At 40.6% G+C, this 18847-nt stretch overlaps 1 protein-coding gene across 32 annotated transcripts in view; it reads right to left on the reverse strand.

Annotated features, from left to right (window-relative positions):
• The window catches only part of RBFOX1 (RNA binding fox-1 homolog 1), a 584605-nt gene that overhangs the window by 437276 nt on the left and 128482 nt on the right, over nt 1–18847 (reverse strand). The gene's annotated exons all lie outside the window — the stretch shown is intronic.

Genomic DNA, 18847 nt, shown 5'->3' on the forward strand with positions numbered 1-18847 from the left:
TTTCATATGTCTCTAACGAGAGGAAATTAAGTGTTCAGGGGAGGGCAGAAGAATAATTCCCAGGCAACAAGCAGCACCCAAGGACCTGGGAGATCCAATCCTCTCTAGTGTATCTTTCTGGATACCCAGTACCCGTACCTGTGTGAGCCTGTAGCACTGGATCCATGCATCTCCATCTGCTTCTCTAGAAGATAGCATGGTTCAACTACAACCTCTTCAAAACAAACCAGCAAAGTAAAGTGGTTCAGAACAGCACCAGGTTACATATTTATAGGGAAAGGAGATGAACCTGGACAGAAGTCACAGAGTATATTTTCTCCTAAGTGTCAGCTCATGTCAAGGTCTTGAATCATGAGCTTAGCTCCTCAGAGAGCGTGGCTCCCACCTGCTTGCTCAGCATGGTGACTTGGCTGACTCCAGGCTACAGAGCTGACAGAGTGGTTGTTCAGCAAGAAGCCAAGATCAACATGAAAACACGCTTGAAACTACAAAACCATCCTATGCTGACTGACGGCACATCCCAATCACTCAACTTTCTAATGCCTGCTACAGGAGCTCAGAGTGGCGTGCATTTATTTACTGGCACATGCCTTATTAATTTACCAAGATCTTACATCACAAAAGAAGCAATTTTGCTATGTATATTCCTTTGTCAACATTACTCCATGCTGAAAATATCTCAAAATGATATTTATTATTTAATATCATATAAAGACATTAAATTTTAAAGCTTTTCCTCAGGCTTCAGTATCCAATGGGAAATGACAAAATTACCTCAGTTCTGGAAAAGGAAATTTACAATTTCAAAACATATCAACTATCCTGAAATAAAACAAAAATGGAATGGGATCAGTACGCACACAGAGCACTATGGTAGAAAGGCTGGTGAGTCTGAGGACACCGCATACATACAAACTGTCACTAATTCTGAATACTGGATGCCCAGGAAAGAAAAAAACAAACACCTCCCCATCACCAAATCAGTACTTAAGAGTGCCAATGACCTTACTGTCCATTGCACAATTTACACCTAATTTATGGAAAATACATGATTCTAATTTATACTTTCCCCCCATCCCCTCCCCTCCCTTTCTGGGCAGTGCCTGGATAAGAGCTGCAATAACAAAGGTGAGTGCTGGAAAGCCATGCAAAAGCAAGATCGTGCAAGGAAGCTGTTTGCATTTAGTGAGAGACAAAATGTAAATGAAAGTATATCGACACCCATTTCTATAATGCTGCTTACACAACTGTTTCGATACATGGATTTTACTGTTTTCCTTACCGGTATCTTCACATCCTTACTGTTATATCTCAATAGATTTTCTCTGCTAAAAAACACTTAATTTGTTTTTTTTCCTCCCGTGACTGACATTTATGTATGACCTTGAATTGAATGCCATTGTAGCAAGCTGCCTCTCACCATGGGAGTTCTCTTTTTTTATAGTGCTTGAGCACAGTGTCTTTGATTTGGTAAAGCAGCACTTGAAGAGCTTATGCAGCACTCAGTAATTTTCTGCAACCACAGAGGTTTACAGTTTGTCCAAGCTTCAACAGGAACAGCAGTATTTTACACACGCATAATATCCTTTTAAGTGAACACTTTTCAAAGGGCTTTGAAGACAGTGAGCTTCACAACCCCCCAAAAGGTGCCTGAGGACGATGCAGGCGTAGCTCCAGCTCCGGATGGGGGCTGGACTCATCAGGCATTTAACAGTGCACAAGGAAAACAACACACCCAGCTGACAGTACTGTGCCACTCCATGTTTAACAGACTTTTTTTTTTTCTGATATGGAGCTCCTTTACTTGGAAAACTGAAAAGCAACAGCATCAGTACTCACAGATCCCATACACAACTGTCTGTTTTCCCAACTAATTACAGCAAGGGATGACAGAATCCCAGTAAGATCCAGTTTCTTTTAGATGCCTTCCATAAATTTAGTGGAAACACCTTCAACTCCAAGTCTCATCCCACCTTGTTGCAATGCCCAAATAAAAGATTATCACCATTAAACTAATAAAGTTGTCCAGAATTCCAGAGAACCGTGTTGTAACTTTTAGTCAAATATACTTGGATTCAGATGGTCTGCTTTGCAACCAAATGTGAAATAAACTTCTTTATCTTATAGCAAAAACAACTAACATGATGCCACTTGTATGGCACTGAGCATATAACTGAAATGACTGAATAAGTAGTGATGAGAAGACATCTCCTCTCACTGTGTTTTCTGCTGTGTAGTGGTTCTAATTCAGAAGTACATCATCCAGACAAAAAGCAAAATAAAACTGGAGCATGGGCTGCCTAAGCCTGCCTTCAGCCATCTCACTTACATTTACGTTACCACTGCACTTGGCAATCTATCAACCCACCGTGCTCTTCTGTGTCAGACATCAGAAGAAACAGAAGTAACCCAATTACCTCACACAATTGGTTTCCTGTTTCCATTGCCATTAGTTATCTGCAGATTCAGCTTTCTATCCAGCAGATTTACAGGCAAGTAGAGTGTCTGAATAAAGGCTCTGCTTTACTAGCTTCAATCAGACCTACAAACAGCGAGGTCCCTACACCTTAGGAGGAGGAGGATGAGCTATGCTGTAGATGCTGTGCTCCCTCCTGACTTTCTGTGAGCTGTTTGCATATCAGAAACCAGGACGAAGAAGTGTTTCCAACTGTATGAGCCTCATTTAAAAGGAAAAAAGCTTTTCCATCTTGAGATTCTGCAATTAATCTTAATTAAAGGAATAATCTCACAAAATATGCTGAAGGAGAGAAAGCAAAATGTGGTATATTAAGGAACTTTGACACAGATGGCTGTCTTCAACATGTTAACTCACAGCAAATAAGCTATACTGTGTTATTCCAATGATAACAGCTTCTTCTGGACTCAGCTTAAATTAAAAATAATAATAATATTTTTGTGATTATTACTAGTAAGAATAAATCTAATTAGTTTGCCTTTACAATCTACACAGGATACAAGCAGATTCCGTTTAGAGCCATAATAGGTGCTTATAAACACTCAGCACTCACACTTGTGCCAACCCATACATGTTGTACTCTCTTCAGTACCTTAAGGGCCACTCTCCACCACTGCAGACACCACAGCTCCGTTGTTCTCCCACACACACAGCAATGCCCCTACAGATGCATCACAGGAGTTGACTTGCCAAGTTTCCATACTTCTCACAACTGGATGACACAAGAGTCTTCAAAGGTATGAATAAAACCCACAAAGAACAACTAACTGGTAGAATTACTGATAATTTCGCTGACAAAATGACTTAAAGCCATACTAAAGAGAACAAAGAATATGTATGCAATACACGTGAAAGTATCTTACATTGGGTAAACACAAAATACAATAATACAGTGGCAGCCTCTGCAGGAACAAAGGCAGAACACAAGAAGGGGAGCACTGTGCACATGATTCTCACTTCAGCCTTTCCATACAAAGCCGATGATGCCAAGGCAGCGGGTCACTGTCAGTCTGGATCCTGTCCCTTTGCCCCAGCACCGGTGCTCCCTTCAGCCCTGGAGTGGAAATGAATTCACACAATGGAGCTTCATGTGCCATGTTTCTTTCAGTCTGTGATCGTTCCCCATTCTCTTTCCATCTGGGCAAAATGCTCCTTAGGTTATTTAGCAAACTGAACTCCATAAGATGAAAAGGCAATGCAAGAAAGTGCATCATTATTCTAAGACATTTGTGTGGGTGTAATCAAGCTGTTGGTCAGTTGCAATAGTGACTCAAGCTCTAAGCAGGTGGAAGCTAAGCACGTATTTTTAACTCGTATTTTAATGACATCTTCTTCATTTATGTCAATCCAAAACTTGAGTTATGAAAAAGGCAAACAAGCCAACCAACCAACAAAAACAAACAAAAAACTCCCCGTTGATTCTACAACATTAGGCACCAGACCTCTTTAACTTCTGAATTATCAGTTATTGAGCTCAATACGATAAGCCTTGTGGCAATGCACAGAGGTACCTCAGAGAGAATACAAGAAGGCACACATAAATCTTTAAAGAACTAAAGTGCCTACCATGGAAACAGAGACTCTTAGACACCCATCTGAACTACTGTACAAACAACCTGAAGATAAACAGGATTGCTCTGCTACATGTGTGCCATAAAACATATTTTAAGTGTTTTTTATTACCTCTGCAGCTTTACTTCATACTAGGCCTACAGAAAGAATGTGACAGAGCAGTAAGTATTGAGAGTAGCCTTTAAGGTTAAAAAATAAATAAATAAAATAAAAATTAAAAATAAAAATAAAAAAAGCAATTATTATCCCCAGTTCACAGAGCAAAATGGAAGCATGGAGAAATAAAGTGGCTTTCCACTTTTATCTAAGAATACATACCACGGTAATTGCATCATTCCAAAGTTTCTAATTCATTCTCTGGCAAAAACCATTTCCTTATGCCATGCAATTACAGGGATGCTGCATGCTTATTCATTCTCTCAGTTCCATTATTAGTCGAAAAGCACCAGTACTCAACCAGTCCTGCAACAGCTGTCAGCACTCAGCAGTGCCAAAGCCCTTTCCACACATGATTTACAGCAGTCAGTGTGGTTATCCCTCACAGAATCCACTCAGTGCAAGCCAATACCAGGTGTGCACTCTGGGGCATGCAGGTGGAAAAATAGCAGACAGGGATCTCTTCAGCAATGTAACATTTGTCTTTTCAAGAGTATTCAGGAGCAAAAATAACCAAATCTCTGATATTGTGCAGACCCTGGAAGTCATTGGGCGAGGGTGGAACAAATACCCAGCAGAAGGAAAAGAATGTTAGGCAGTGAACTACAAAGGCTTTTTTCTTTAAACATCACAAATTATTCTGAGGATTCAATTTTTCAAAAAATAATCATAATGAAGAGAACTTCCCAGCAAGTTCTCCATGTATTAATGATATTTAATTTGTAAATAAGCATTTCAAGGGATAGAAGAGACCCTCAGCTGACATACTTCAAAAAAAAAGTCCTTGCCTCCAGAATGTGGGACACTTGCAATGTTAAACAAATTATACATCATAGGAGTCACAGCAGACAAATTAATTTGCACAGGTTATCTACCCTGCAGCAGCTCCACAGATTTTCATGGCTTGTGAAACGCTTGAAAGGTTTGCTACAGCCAACCTTCTCCCTCGTCTCCCTTCCCCGCATTATTCCAGTTTATTCTTGTATATAGGTCAAATTTTCATGCAGAAAAGACCCATATCTTTCTGTGATGTATAAGGCCACAGATGTTAAGATTTTAAAGCTTCACCAACCCCATGACAATTAATTTAATTTCACAGAAAAGTCTTTAAATAGATTCTCTTTGTAAATGGCATGAGATACTTTGATATAAAAGAAAAAAAAAAAAACCACTTTCTGCAGTGATGTAGGACTGCTGATTTTCAGGAAGCATCTGGTGTACCCAAATTTCTACAGCAACCAAACATATCTATTTATCAGTATTTGAGAAGTAAGGGTGAATCTGTGCATGCATTGATGTTCACTGATAAGTCAACCTCTCCTTAATGAGACCGAGTAACAACCTACTGAGTAATAGTAATACCTACACGTTCTTAATTTTACAAGTGAGATTTTTAAGCATTAAGGATTTCTGTAGTGTGCCCTCTGATTACTTGGCATGAGTTAGAAGGAAACAAGTTCCAGACACTACAATTAAAAGTGATGGCTTGGGTAAGAAAATGGTGGACAAAACCCAAAGACTCCTGAGAATTATTAACTTTCTAACACAAAAACACACACACAATAAGATACTGAACATTTATTTATCTAGCTGCAAAATTGCTGCTACAAAACGATGAAAATTGCTGATCTTGGACTTGAGTTATGGCTCATAACGTTTCAAATAACTTTAAGAAACTGCCTAATTTCACATTGATTCAATTTAAGACTCACATACATTTATACGCTGCCTGATGGATTCTTATTAGGTAAGCTGTAAGTTCTGAACTGCTAAGCAGAAAGCTCTATTGAAGTAAGTATTACAGAAAGAAGAAAATATTAAATGTGAGTATATGCACAGTGGCGAAAGAGTTCCCAGTCATCACTTTTCCAAAAAGCATAAAATATACAGATGGTGTGCTTCTACCTACTTTGTGTATTTCCAGATGCCGGGTATTTTTCACTTAATTGACAATCTGCTAACCTGCTTTAGCATTCCTCCTGAATCCAAAGAGCGATGGCCAGATGGAAGAACACAAGTGTTTCTGCTGCAGGCCTTGAAGCACTACAGTTCTATGGAAACTAAATGTCGGTGAGATTCATGAAATAAAGACCCACTCCCAAAAATACAAGAATTAACACACAAGTGTAAATTGGATGTCATTCTTTTCCTCTCTCCAGTAGGAGTCAAAAGCACCTGTCCTGGGATACAGGAAGAGAAGAACCATGCAATGAATGACTCCCACAGCAAAGAGAAGCTCAGGCATTTAAGACAGAACAGACACCCCTGAAGGAGTCACAAAAATGATCATCTCAAGCCCCGTTTCAAAATATAATGTGAAGTTACCTTCACAAAAGCTGGACTTCAGCTTGAGCTCAAGTGCATCCATGCATCTTACGGGCTTTTTACGTTCCATGAGCTAAACACAGAAAGCTGTTGCCAAATGCACTTTGGTACAGAACTTCTTAATGGTCAAAGGACCACAAATACATGCATGAAATTAAAAACAGGAAGCTCATTTTCTGGAATACCATATTCTTGTTCTGTAATTATTACTAGTTCTACACGGTGTACTGTTTGAAGGTTTTCTTGTAGTTCTATTATTAAATACTGCAATAAGAGTTCGTCAAAACACCTCAAGAAACTTTAGGAGATAAAGTTCCACGTAATCAAATGTGAAGAACTGAAGATAATTGGTCATCACTTCTTGAAATTTTATATATTACACTTCAAGAGCATTGCATTATGCTCTGATTAACACGTGAAGCATAAAAGTCAATGAACTGAAAATCCTAAGAGCTTGCAGTTGTGCTAAGCTACCTCAGTTTTGAGGCACGTACTAAACATATTGATAGGTATGGTATTGCCCAGAATAGATAAACAGAAGATACAACGTTATGACTTGCAACAAGTCGATTGCTGTAAAAAAATACTGAAATTTTGATGGAGGGGAGGAAGAGGAAAACCAACAAATTGGCAACGCTGCTGTAAATGTTATGTATTGAAGCCACAATAAGTTTATTCAGTTTCAGCAATCCAAATGTTTTCCTGTTGATCAGGTTATTAGGTTTGGGAAGGTACACAGGAGATAAAAAGATTCATAAAAGAACACAGATAATCTGAAAGTAAAGCGGTACAGTAATTACTTCGAAGTATAAAATTTAAGATATGAAAATTGTAGGCATAGAGGGGTGTATAAGTTATGACAGTGCTAAGCTATAAAAAACATCTGTTGTGTTGATAGAGAATGAAAATTTAAATAAAAACATTTCCTGGTCTGCTAAGCTGTAACAATATTCTTTTGTTTGTAATCCCTGTAATTTAACTGCTTGACAACTTCATTCACCCTTAGTAGCAAACACAGATATTGATTATCTCCGAACATCCTAACGACTGGAGACCGGGACACCAACCATAAATGTAGAGTTTCTGGTTCCAAGTGAAATTATAGCCTGCCCTACAAGATTGCACAATAAATCAGAGAACAAATCAGCCAACATAGGGCTCTGGGGTCACTGAAGTGATGTTGACACATTACAATAATGAGAACTTGAAACACCTCATGCCCTATTGATTTTTAAGTTGAATCATTGCCACTGCAGGAGATTACAAGACTGTGTACTGAAATCATGACCCACATGGGAGAAGCTGATGAAAAATACAAACAATTGCACCAAAATAGTTCTTTACCTGCGCCTATTATAAATGAATACCCTTCCTTCTCCCCAGAAGGTCTCCGTTTGCAATTCAATGAGCATTTAACTGCTTAGCCATCTCATTTAAAGCATCTTTTCCTTTCTATTTTCTTGTATATCTCTATTAATTATGTATATAAAAGACGCAGATGTAAAGCCACACTTTAAGACACCCCACAGAAACTGTGAAATAGATAAACCAATGCGCAAGAAATGCTTTTTCATGTCAAATAGCTTTTGTGTTTCATTTAATAGCAAATTATTCTACAACACCAAAACAAACAAACAAACAAAAAAACCTAATAAAAATGCTGAAGTATTTCCAACCTCAAATATTCCATGTGACTACCAGAAGTTTTACCAACAGCAAAAGAAAAAACAAAACCGTTCCTCTCTTTCTTCTTTTAATTCCACCTGACAGCACTGAGTACCAGTAAGCTGCCAAAGAGGTGACCAGTGACACAAGATAATCACAGTCCTGTTACGACACAAAGGAGCAGTTAAATTTTGCACTGTGGTGAATTACTTTAGGAACACATTGTTTTGCTTAAGGGGAGAAAATAATACCTTTATTATCACAAACATCCAACAGACCTTATGCTACCTCACAGAAGTACGGGTAAAGGGAAAAACAATTTAACTACTGCGTCTCTAGTAAACAATATTTGAAGCTTTGTTTTATTCTTGCCAGCAAATAATTTTAAACATTACTACAGTGTTCCTAATAAAGTGTACCTTTCTGGCAGCTTAAAAAAACAGAAGGAATGAGCTAATAACATAAGGAAGTGAAAGTATAACTCCACGAGGAACTTAGCAACCCATGGCAAACAGAAGAAACCTTCACCTCTCAGTGCACTTAACAGGGAGAGGAATTAGAGGTTAGTTAAATCTACCCTAAAGAGCTAAGCTCCTCTTAGACTCCTTGAAGACATGTTTTTAAGCAGTAGCACTGTGCTTGTCATTTATTTCTTTGGGAGGGAGGGAGATGGAATACTCAAATTGTTTCTCAAATAGCAAATTGTACACATCAGCCGCACTGAGCATCATAACAACAATCATTATTACAAGGGGAAAAAAACACTAAAATACTTCATAGTAACACTTCCTGTGGAACAAATGGGGGGCCTACTGGCAATTCTAATTACCAACAGACAACACAGGAACTGCAGTACATGACAAGCTACCATAAAAGCAATCTTTCCCTGGAACAAAACTTCCCATCTTTTGCTCCCCTAAGAATATTGGTAACAGTTGGGAACTGCAACAATACCTTAAGTATGTTTGGTTAATGCTGATCTAACTTAACGGTCTGGAAGAATTTCTTAATAACTTTCACAATCATTTAACACTAGGCAGCATATCAGGTCTCCTTTTATCATTTTCATCAAAACTGAAGGGAAACAAGTAGACGGGATAGTCTACTGAGAAAGAACTAACACTGAGGCTGCTTATTTTTTAAAGGAAAAGGCGAGTCAAAATACATACCGACAGATGGTCGAGAGCACCAGAAAGTTCAGCTCTCTTTATCGTGAAAGAACGTGCAATGAAAATTAACAGAAAAGCAGAGGGACATCACTGCTCCCTCTGCAACCTGTTAGTATTTTTCCAAACACAACAGGTAATATATATAATGGTAGAAATCACTGTCAGAGTGTGTTACCAAAGTTGAGTACCCACAGACATTTAAAGACTGTTCAAAATGGAATTAAATTGTGATATTCTCACATCAAAAACTTGTTCATTCCCTTAGGGATTAAACTCATCTTCTCAACATGGAGTCAAGACAAAACTTATGGGATGTTCTAGAGGTGCTTCTGGGACAGCTGCACAGATCTTCATCTGAATTACCTGGCACACAAAGCCCTGTCCTCCAAAAACCAACAGAGGTATAGAAATAAGCTCTAATCTGATTAAGGCGTTGTATTTCTCCACGTGGGGTTCTCTGCCTTTATTTGGCAAAGCTTTCAGAAACACTTGATAATTCACATCATATGACTTGAGTACTTGGATAAATTTGTGTGGTTTCCATTATTTGCTTTGAAGTACTGAAAAAGGTACGGGGTTCTTTAGTTAACCACAAGATGTCACTGTTGGTAAATCCTAATTTGAAAAATGGCAAATTTATCTGAACTGAAAAAAATGGAATATTGAGGTACTGTTAATTTCACATTTTGTTTGTTCCTTTAAGGATATCACAGCAGAGATTAACTAAGCTGGATGATTCGACACCTTTCAGATTGTCCGACTCCAAACAAAATGATCTGAACACAACCAGTTAATGCAAAAACATCATAATAATTATTCATAATATTTTTAATAATTATTCATCATAAATAATTATAAAAATAATTTGTGTGCCCCGGTGGCGCAGCGGTAGAATTCCCGTCTGCAACACCAGGGGGCCCGGGTTCGAATCCCCCCTGTGGAGCAGGGGGTAGAAGTGCCGCTCTGCTACACAGAGGGCTCGAATCCCGGGAGTTGGACTCGATGATCTCTAAGGTCCCTTCCAACTCGCACAATACTATGATACTATGATACTATGATAATACTGTCAATACTAAAATACTTCTGCTATTTACTAACTCAAGAGGTATTGCTGGCCTATTTTTATATTCTTACCTCCTCCAAGCCTATAAGCCTCATTAAGAACATCGATGCATTACTATAGCACATTATATCTCTAAAAAAGATAAAAGTCTGCCCTGATGGCAACGTGGAATTTGGCTGCTGAGGGATCATACCCAAATGGGGGAGGGAATCCTACCATAACCTGCTCCATGACCCTTCAGCACACATCTTTTTGTGGTCTATCATTTCAAAACATAAAAAGCACTTCCTAGAAAATTCAGACTGATGCAAGGGCTGAACCTCATTCAATCCTTTCTCCCAGTCACTCGAGCTGTACAGAGAATGGAGACCTGAGATAACAGAATTCCTGTAAAATATATCCTTTATACCTTATAACTAAAAATCCAACCATATAGATTCTTTAGAACTGGATTTTGCTTGTTGCCATACCACTGACAAAAGATTCAAAGTAACTTTTCTTGAACACTTGCCTTCTTTTTGATAGATCACGACCATTTTTACTCTATAATCCCTTTGTATTCCTTACTAGCCCACTGTGCCCCATATTTGGGATATGTTAAAAGTCACACCACACCACCTTCCAACTTCACACAATATAATGTGATTCATTCTTTTGTACTGCCATCACTAAAAAGTTGTCCCAAACAAGGGGAAGGGAAATAGGTTCTTGTAAAGTTCAGCTCCTGTGAGTGTTAGAGGCTGTTTAATTTGCTCTAAAAAGTCTAGCAGATCTATGAATAACCACATAAGGAATAACAAATACGCTTCCTTCGCCACATTCAAGCTTTAAACTATCAGAAAAGAAAGCAGAAATGAAAAATACTACAATAGGTGGAGGTGTTCTACTCAGGCTTCCTGTCTCTCTCACCATCTGTATTGACATTTTTTAACACTTCATCACAATGAGAAATTAGAAAAGGAATCGTAATTGTAAATATTGAATATGACTGCCACATCTTCTCATTCCCTCGTTTGTTTTAAGATACTGCAGTGTACCTCGTGTCTCTCTTGTTAGCATTTCATAGAGCGCTTCCACAAACATACGTTTGTTCTTGTTCTCAGCACTTTGTTCTGTCACCGCGACAGATGGCTTTACGCTGAAGCATATGAAAATATTAAATTCTCCATAAACCTGTTGAAGTATGAAATGTCTGCAAGTAATCACTATCTTGGCAACTACTTCTTTAATACAGGTATTACGGAGTACTATGCGGTGTTCCCATACTGACTTCAGATTTGACACAGCTCGCTCTAAACTCAGTTCTCTTTCAGCTTAATTAGCAGTAGCAGGCTTGATTCAAAATGATGTCATTTCTAAGCAAAAAAGAGCATTTTAGTTATTGTCTGATTACCAATGAGTGATAAAATCACATTAGAAAGATTAAATTTAGTCACAACAGGTAATTGTGTCATCGCATGAAAGAATCTGGAGCACTACAGGACTTGGTTTGCTTCTGTCTCCTCTCTGACATTAAGACAGATGTGATATTTATTTTCAACAGCTGTTGGTAGAACGTTGTTCTCGCAGACTTGATTCCAGATTTCTCTCACAAAATCTTCTATCCTATGACAAACTGGCCACTACCTCTGCAAGCTTAAAAAAGAGAGAGCAAAGAGGATGTGCACAATGCTTATCACTCTCACGACACCTATACTAAACCAAGAACATTCAGTTTGCAAACCAGGAGAAACGTGAATACTCAGTGCAACAGTAGCATCAGAGATGCACATTGCAATGCTTTTCTCAACAGGGAATTTTCTTTCCAGGAAGCTTCAAAACACTGAACAATGAAGTCCTGGAAGGAATACAGAGAGATGTCTCTTGAAGGCGAAGAACATAAGCAATGCAAGAATGAACCTAGAATAATTGTTACTAGGTTTATTCTACATGATTTTTACATATTCCTACTCCTTAAACATATATTAACAAAGCAGTCTGGAAAGAACCTTAGAGCTCATCCAGCTATAGACACCCTGCCATGGGCAGGGACACCTCCCACTGGGCCAGGCTACTCCATGCTCCGCCCAGCCCAGCCTTGAGCACTGCCAGGGATGGGGCACCCACAACTCCCCTGGACAGCCTGTGTTCAGGCTCAGAAGTTCTTCCAGATATCCAACCTAAAACAATTCTCTTTGTCCTGTCACTTTGCTCATGATAAAGTACCCCTCTCTAGCCTTTTCAGGCAGAACAGGCTTCCCCAGAACAAGAGTCTTGACATCATAAAGTCATGGAATGCGACATCACCAGGCAATGGATTGTGACCTCACAGCTCTCCACTGCTCATACTGGGGCGCAGCAGAGCCTGGCTCAGTCTTGTTCCTGGTGTCTGACTGAGCACGTTGGCGAGGTCTTGAGACCCAGCAAGGCTTTCTTGGTTTGTGCTGTGGGGTTCTGGGAGCTGTTCTCAGTGCCCAGCCCCACCACATTACCTGTATTTCCCCGGCACTGCCTGGACCAGGTAGCCGGGGCCCAAAAAGAGCGTTCGAGGCAGAAAGGGTGAGAGGTGGGGGAACACATCCCTGGGGTGGCCACAGGGTTCAGGGAGCTGCTAAGGCTGCATCTACAGCCAGCAGGGAATGGCGTGGGGAGGGCTTCCTGCTGAGGGACCAGGCCACAACTGCTGCCTACCCCAGGACACACACTGACTGTGGCCTCTCCTTGCAGCATTTAGGACTCACTTCGGGAGTGCAGCAAGGGGAGCACATTTCCATCTCCTGCTGCCCAGCCCAGAACGTGGCCATGGAGGAGGAGTTCTGTGCCATCTGCCGAGACGCAAGACCTGACACCTACGTGGTGCCCTGCGAGCACCACTTCTGTCTCCGCTGCATCCTCCAGTGGACCTTGAGGAAGTACACCTGCCCGCTCTGCAGGAGGCTCATGAGCACCATCAACTTCGCAGTGCGGGCAGATGGCTCTCTGCCCTGTGTCATCACGCTGCCATCCGAGTACGAGGCAGAGAGCCACAACACAGATTTCCTGTGGGACGTCGCTGCCGTGCAGCCCACTCCATCGGGCAGCCCCGCCGAGCACGGAGAAGAGGAGCTCCCCGGCACGTCCCACACGGCTCCCGGGGATGAGGACGCCGGTCCCACCCGTACACCCGTCCCCGAGGAGGCGCAAGAGCCCCAGCGGGAGGCAGCAGCGGCATCTTCGGCCCAGGCCGGCAGCAGCAGCAGCTCCACCGCCGCCCAGCGGGGCAGGGACCGCTCGGCCCGCGGGTTCGGCCGCCCCAGGAAGAGGAGGGCCCGCAGTGCCCGGAGCACTTACCAGCCCTGCAAAAAGCGGCCCCCGCGGCGCCATTAGGCGCCATTAGCAGGGCTGCATCCACCATCGTTAATGAAAAACAGTGAAAACCACGCAGCTGCTCCACAGACTACACCTCGGTCCTACTCGGAGCTCAACGTGCAGCACGTGGGCGCTACAAAATGGTGGATGCTGACTTACTGTGTGCTCAAATCCCATGCCCAGGCCAGTGAAATACCTAAAATTAAAATGCTGAATACCCTAAAATTCCCTTGTATAAGCTGCCTGCTGGACATTCTGTATATCAAAAGCTTTGTTTAAACCTCCCCAAAACCCACATCTTTAGCCTTCCCTTGTTCCACACGGTGGGGAAGGTTGTCATATGCATACCTTCTATTGCACTGTATCTCAAATTGAAATCAGGCCCAAGAGAAGATCCAGGATCATACCAGAACTTTGTGGTAGGCCACTATTTTGAGAATTCTCTTTTTTGGTGGGAAAATGTTTGTAATACTGAATCATTGCCCTCCCTCACTGATGCATAATAAGCAGACCACTGAATCAGAGCTCTGGTAAACTTATCTTCATGAAAAATACATACTAGAAATAGATCTGCTGAGTGGGAAGTAACTTTGGTTTTTGAGACTTTCTACTTCAGTAGAAGGAACATACAGGGATAAGATTTTTGTTGTTGTTTATAAATTAATTCTATATTATGTCTTTACGTGTAAAACATGTAAAGAAAACATCTGAAACTTTCCTAAAAGCTTCCAGTGACAGAAATCCCATAATCTTCCTAGTCCAACTAATTAAATATTAAGTAGTCTTACTAACAACAAGTCTTCCGAATACCTATTTTTTCTCTCGTTGCAATTAAAGCCCATAGATTCATGTCTTCCTTGCTGCAGACACGGAGAAGAAAACATCAATGCTGTTACCTCCAAAAAAAATAAAGCTTTAAAATTTCTTTCTTCAAAGAAAAATAGTCTACTGTCTGTAATGTTGAGAGATCAAATGAAACATCTGATACTAACTCGAGTCAAATTTATTCTTGTAGTTCTCCTTCATGCAGGAAACTAAAAGGGAAATTTCTGAGTAGGAAAAAAGGGGATGATTCCTTTTAAAATGCCAAAAATGAAACACCAATGTTGTAATGCTATTACTTTCTTTCCATCCATGTTACCAGCTTTATTAAAATATTGATAAAATTTGTTAAATTTCTAAAATAATTAAAAAGAACCTTCAGCCTCCCAAGATTTCTCTGTCTTTATGCTTCACAGACAGAAATACTTGGAGAATTAAACATATATATCCTGCATGCCTTTTTAAAGATAATTCCCCATAAGAATCTCAGATCCCTCATCTATCTTTGTCTTCCGTTATCTTAATGGACACAATGCCCTTGGCTCCTCTGTAGTGCTATAAACTTGTAGAAAATAAGAACAGCCATTATTCATTACCTAAACAGAATTGGAGAGAAGTTTCTGGTATAGATTTGGATCACTTTCCAATGGCTTTTTTCCCTTGTCTCCCCAAACTATAGAAACATTTTCCATTTCATCACTATTGTACTTTACTTTCAGTTCAGAATTACTGAAATAACCTTTTGCTTGTCAGGTCCACTCAGTTGCTAATACAGGATCATAAAGTAATTTGGGCTGGAAGGAGGATATCCAGGAACAGACCTTCAGATCTTTTCTGAACATAGATGTTTTAAACTGGTCAAGGAGATCTATGATAAGGAATAGAGACACATGGCTAATCAACATCAATTCACCAAAGGGAAATTATGCTTGATGAATCTGGTAGCCTTCTATGATGTAATGTCCGAGAGCAGGTCTATGTCATGAGGAGAGAGCAGTGGATGTTGCCTACCTTGATTTCATCAAGGCTTCTGCCACTGTCTCCGATAACACCCTCATAGGTAAGTTTTAGAGTGCTGGATCAATGAGAGGATAGTGAGGTGGACTGAGAACTGGCTGACACACCAGAAGGCTGTGCAGCCACATTGGCAAGACCCAGACAGGCTGCAAAGCTGGGGAGAGAGGAAATTCAACAAGGGCAGGTATACAGTCCTACACCTGAGGAAGAATAACAGCATGCATCAGTACAGATTAGGGGCTGACCCGCAGAACAGAGCTCTGCAGAGAAGGACCTTGGTGTCCTGATGGACAACAGGTTGGCCATGAGCAAGCAGCGTGTGCCCTTGTGATCAAGAAGGCCAATGATAATCTGAGTTGCATTAAAAAGAGCATGGCCAGCAGGTCAAGGGAGGTGGTCATCCCTCTCTACTCCACCCCGGTGAGGCCATATCTGGAGTGCTACATCCATTTTTGGGCTCCTTGATTCAAGAAAGATAGGGAACTTGTAGAGAGGGTACAGCAGAAGTCCACAAAGATGACTTGGGCCTGCAGCATCTCTAATCCCCTTCAGGAAATTGTTATTTTAATTTCCCATCATAAAAATAGTTGAAAATGGGTTAATTCCAAAATATTCTGCTGTTAAGTTTTAAATTATCTCTACTAAAATGTAAGTACATAAATAAATGGTGAACTCAAGAAAGTGTTGGCATTTGATTCTACTGAGAATAAAATATTTAAATAAAAACTGCAGATACAAATGCAAAGCAGGAGAGTTTCAAGAGCTCTCGAGATTTGGAGGTGTTCTATATTGTCAGCACCCAAAAGAAGAGAACAATTTAAAGTCCACATGCATCTAAAAAATATTGGAAGCCTATTACATCAAGGCAGTAAAACAGGCTTCCTGTCATGCTTAATTGCTTCAACTCATAACCTTGTACTGCAGAATGTGGACGTGGCTGCTGACTCAAGCAGTTTCTGCATTTTAGTACTTTAAAAAATTTTGTAGTGTCCATGTGTTCTCGTAAGACACCGAAAAAGCCCCTATGATACCAAATACTCTGATATTCCTGACCATCAGAAAATATTCACTCTCCAAAAGCCTCGCTGTTGTGCATGACATCTGTAATTAACTGCAGAGCAAATAGAAGTCTCTGATCGCAACCTGGTAGAAGATGCCACACTGGGCTCTACTTTCAGTGACAGTGATGAGAAATCTCAGCCTATGCAATTTAGCATGGCTAACTGAAATGCAATGAGGAACAAGCATTATCAAGACTAACATAAAGCAAGAATGCTTACATTCCGGTCCCCCAGAGCAAACACATTCTCGCACTGTCCTAAGTGAAGATCAAGTAAAATAAAAGCAGCAACTGAGCCATGTCACTGAAGGCAGCAACTGTGCAACTACGATGTGTCCCGTGTCCAAAACGGCTTACTTAAACATTATCTAAAATAACAAAGACCCACGGCAGCGTTTGTGATCCCCAAGCACGTCAGGTAATTGTTGTAAGCAAAGCTCCAAAAGCCGTGTCACTACAGCAGACTAAAAGCTCGCCATTACTAGACTTGTGCTCTCTTAAAAAGAACTCCCTTCTAGAATTTTGCTTCACTAAACTAAAACACAACAAAAAGTTGAGCAAGACATTTCCAGCGGTTAAGAATTCTTTACACATTTCCTCCCCAGTTTAACTTTCCAGGCTGTTTGTTTCACAAATAGTACCATAATTAAGTCCAAAGAAAGCAATAACAAGATTTCCTTTTCCTTTTCTTTCTATTCCCTTCCAATCTGATGCTTCCTTTGCCATTTATGGCATATTTATCTTAATAAAGTTAAGACATAAAAGAAATACTTTTCATAGCAGTAAAAAAATCTTCTAATGTTGCAATGTGAGACCATTCCCCCAGGCATTTTACACCATTTTGGTTTATCATTGAGTAAACCGATATGTTTCTTCTCCTTGGTGAAATCTGATGTTTTATAAGCAAAACTGAAGACCTGCATGAAAATGTTATCAACAAACGTTGATTCCCAGATAAAAGAACTAGAGAAGTTACTGGCTCAGAGTTATCAACTACAGAGCCTTGCTAGACAGCTGTGCAAAGTGCTTTTATCCAACCCTTCATAAGCCATTCTCTAATTGCTGGTATTTAATAATGCTGAAAAACTTTCAGCTCAAACTTTCCAACACTGTGCTTGGAAAAGGGTATTGATCATTTTACTGACGTTTCCTGAGCTATCAGGTGGATCGCAACCATCCCAACTCGGATGCTGAGAAGGCAGTAAGTAAATGTCAATTCTCTTCCACATACTAAAGGGAAAGTAATAGGAACATGAGATATTGTTTGGAACGTTTATAGTAGCAAGAAACGTGGCACTGCTTTAGGGAGAGAAACTGAAACAGTCAAACCCCAAATAGGTGACAGAGGTTTAAAGGGAGTGAAACTGTAGATGGACATCAACACTGCACACGCACTCACTGAGCAGCACCTTTAAAGGGTCACACCCAAAAGTCTGCTTACTAAGTAACAGTTCTGCCTGTTTTTCAGAAGTCAGCTTAATTTCTATCATGCAGATAAACAACCTGAATATCAACTACGAAAACATCTACAATTTACTAACAGAACAACAAGGCATTTCAAACTCTACACATATTTCTTTCTTCATTTTAGAAGCAGGTACGGAACCAATACAACGCACGCGGGCCAAAATTCATAAGTATTTCCAAAGCAAAAATATCTCACGCAGATCCTCATGACATCCACCTATCACGACCGAATTCCTTATCCCAGCACAGCTGTCCCGGGCCGTATCACATCCCTTGGCGTCCCTCTGGGCCATCACCGAGCTGCAGCGCAGCGCGAGCTCCTGCTCGGGCAGAGCCGTCCGGCACGGCTGCTGTTTGCAGCAGCAGGCCAGCCCCATTTGCCCTGCTCCCCTCAACATTGATGCACGCTTTTGTCTTTTTATCACTCGAGATATTGCAATTATTCAGCAAGTACACCTCGCTGACAACGGATAGGCGTTTTGAAATCCCAATCCTGTAATCTATTTCTGCTTTTTTTAACCGTACGGATGGATACGGGCATATATTGCTGCTCATTTTTATCGCTCTGTTTAAACTGCATTTGTGAAGAAAACGCTGCCGTCGTTTAATGCCACACTCTTAACAAGTTCAGTAGTAAAGCTCTGCAATCCTCACATCAATGTGCATTCTGGCACCACGGTGCTACGCTCACGGTACACATGTGCCTTAAAGTTAACGAGCAACCATTT

Source organism: Excalfactoria chinensis, chromosome 14 (genome assembly GCF_039878825.1).
Source record: "Excalfactoria chinensis isolate bCotChi1 chromosome 14, bCotChi1.hap2, whole genome shotgun sequence".
NCBI lineage: Eukaryota > Metazoa > Chordata > Aves > Galliformes > Phasianidae > Excalfactoria > Excalfactoria chinensis.